Genomic DNA, 3,231 nt, shown 5'->3' on the forward strand with positions numbered 1-3,231 from the left:
TGGCCCACCCCAAAGGGGTCCTAATCCTAGCCCACCTATCCAACCCTCGAGCCCGCAAAGGCCCGAAAAGCCTCAGGTGCCCCATGACGATGTCCCACTGGACCCTGAGGCACAGCCTCCATCCTAAGCTGGTCGCGGCAATCCCCCACATCAGAGGCAGAATAAGACCGAGCATCAGCCTCGCAGTCCTAGATGCCAGAGGGGCGACAAGCCGAACCTGTCGAACAGAGGTCAGTATCCTCTTGGTGACAGGAGGAACTCGGAGTTAGGATCTGCGGTCCGGGGTCCCCCACGGCATGATAATGCACGGGGATACAAAGACCAGCGCAGGCCACCCTCTAATGCTCAGGACGCTTCAGCCAGGGATGGAAATCGAGGGAACAGTCGATCCCACCATAGACAGTCAAGATTCAGAGATGGCCATGGGTATAATGAAGCCGACTCAAGCAAAGGAAATGCCGGTCGAAGGAATTAAGGAAGAGGTGGAGGCAGGAGCCAGATACCTCAAGATGACCAACCTAACAGACGGGATGCTGGGGGGCAGCCCAGGCAAAATAATGTCTTCAACTGGCTCGGAGCTAGCGAGCAGCGGAGAAGAGATGAGGAATTGAGAGATGTACTCAACGATTGCGCGACCGACATGGCGAGAACATTCCCCCAGCAACAGAGGCCACAGCGATTCCTGTCGCTGTACAGGCCCAGATAGATGCCCTCAACCAGGCAGTACAACAGCTGGTCGGGGGAAGAACATCTCATATCGACCACGACAGGAGGAAAGGCACTCCTTTTTTCCAGAGGATAGCAATGGCAGAGACTCCTAGCAAGTTTAAAATGCCTATGCTTCCGAACTTTGATGGGTACGGTGACCCGAAGTTTGAGATACAAATGGACATTCAAAAAGTGTCCGAAGACGCTCGGTGCAAGATCTTCCCTGCAACACTTTCTGATGCCGTGCAGGAGTGCATTTTTAAGTTCCCTCCTGCAAGCATAGTTTCCTGGGAGATGTTCGTAAGGGAGTTTTATGGACAGTTCTACGTAGGTCGTGTGCATCCGACCGAGGCAAACCAGCTGGTTGAAATTCGCCAGCAGGATGGAGAATCACTGAAGGACTACATCCAGCGCTTATGCGAGCAGCACCTGGAGCGAAAACAGTGGGAGACGAAGGAAAAATGATGGCCATAACCACAGGAGTTAGGCGTTGCTCCCCCCTCTGGAAGAGCCGCCGCAAAGATGGAGTTAGAACTACCCAGGAATTCTTGGACCGGGCTGATCGTTACATCAAGCTCGAAGATGCCATTGCCGACGATGGAAAGCCCTCAGGCAAGGATAAGAAAGCAGCCGAGCCCGCCAAAGCCGCCAATGGGTCCAAACCTAACGGTAATGGCAAAGGCAACGGGAACGGTAATGGCAATGGCAAGAATGGTGAAAAACGGCCACACAATGAGCCTTCCACCTCCGACAACAAACGAGCCAAGGGTAATTGTTATGAACCTCGGTTCACTAACTACACTGCCCTAGTTGAGTCTCGGGGAGAGTTTTATCAGGCCATGAGTTCCAGTGTGCCTTACAAAAAGCCTGCCCCCATTCGAAAGGACATTTCGAAAAGAGACACTTCCAAGTTCTGTCGTTATCATAACGACTATGGACATGACACCAACGAATGCAACCAGTTAAAAGATGAAATCGAGTTCATTATTAGACAGGGACACTTGAGAAGATACGTACGGGCCTCAGGAAATTCCCAACGAGAAGCTCCAGGTGGCAACGAGCAGTCACCCACACACCAATGCTCGCCACCTTTGCAGCCTGCCCCCGTGACTGGCACACTGTTAACCATTTGTGGAGGCCCGCACCTCGCGGGAAATAGTGGAAAGGCCAGGGAATGATACGCTCAGACTCTGCGCCACGACCAAGACATCGAGATGATTACTGTGGAGGACCGCGCGCCAAAGAAGGCTCGATCAAAAGAGGGTGAGATAACCTTCTCTGATAGCGATGTCCAGCATGTCCGGTTCCCACATTCCGATCCACTGGTCGTGGATATCCAAATGGCCAACATGATGGTGAAGAGAGTGCTAGTCGATACAGGAAGTTCGGTGAATATCCTGTATAAGTCTTCGCTGGAACGCATGAAATTGTCCATTAAGGACTTGGAGCCTTGCAACCAAACAATATACGGCTTCTCTGGTGAGGGACTCACCCCCACTGGATCAATCAGACTACCAATAACAACAGGTACAGCGCCTGCTACCAGGACATTAATTGCTACTTTTGTAGTAGTCGATTGTCCTTCGGCGTACAATGTCGTCATTGGAAGGCCTATACTGGTTGATCTATGGGTCGTCACCTCTATGTGGCACTTAGCCATGAACTTCCTGACAGACGCAGGGGTAGGACGCGTGTTGGGGAACCAGAGAGAAGCCAGAGAGTGCTACAACGCCTCAATCGCAAAGGCGAAAAAGGGAACATCAAAGAGCACTACCTCATATAAGTTGCAGATGACGATCGATACACAAGCCCAGTCCGGTGATGAAGTCACCAAATAGGGTGTTTCCCAAAGCGAGGATAGAGATCTAGATCCTCGCTTTGGGGATTTTGAAGAAAACGTTGGACCCGTCGAGGACCTGGAAGAGGTCCAACTCGACGAAAAAGACCCGACCAGAGTAGTAAAGGTCGGGAAAAACTTAGAACCAACCACAAAGCATGCACTGGTGGAATTTTTGCGGAAGAACCAGGAGGTTTTTGCCTGGTCGCACAAAGACATGGCTGGGATAGACCCTGCAGTTATCAGCCATGTCCTGAACATAGACAATACTTTTCCACCCGTGCAACAAAAAAGAAGGTTGCTCGATAAGGATCGATCGAGAGCCTTAAAAGAAGAAGTCGAAAGATTAAAGGAGAATGGGTTCATCAGGGTGGCATTTTATCCATCGTGGGTCTCCAATCCAGTGCTGGTTCCCAAGCCTAACAGCAAATGGAGAACCTGCGTGGATTTTACAGACCTCAATAAAGCCTTCCCAAAGGATTGCTTCCCACTCCCAAGAATCGACCAGCTGGTCGATGCTACTGCAGGACACGAGATCCTCTCCTTCATGGATGTATATTCGGGCTACAATCAGATAAGCATGCATCCCCCTGACGAGGATCACACCAGCTTTCGGACCGATACGGGCTTTTACTGTTGCCCTTCAAACTGAAAAACGCAGGTGCGACTTACCAGCGGCTAGTCAA

The sequence above is a fragment of the Humulus lupulus genome, chromosome 9, assembly GCF_963169125.1.
Source record: "Humulus lupulus chromosome 9, drHumLupu1.1, whole genome shotgun sequence".
NCBI classification, from domain to species: domain Eukaryota; kingdom Viridiplantae; phylum Streptophyta; class Magnoliopsida; order Rosales; family Cannabaceae; genus Humulus; species Humulus lupulus.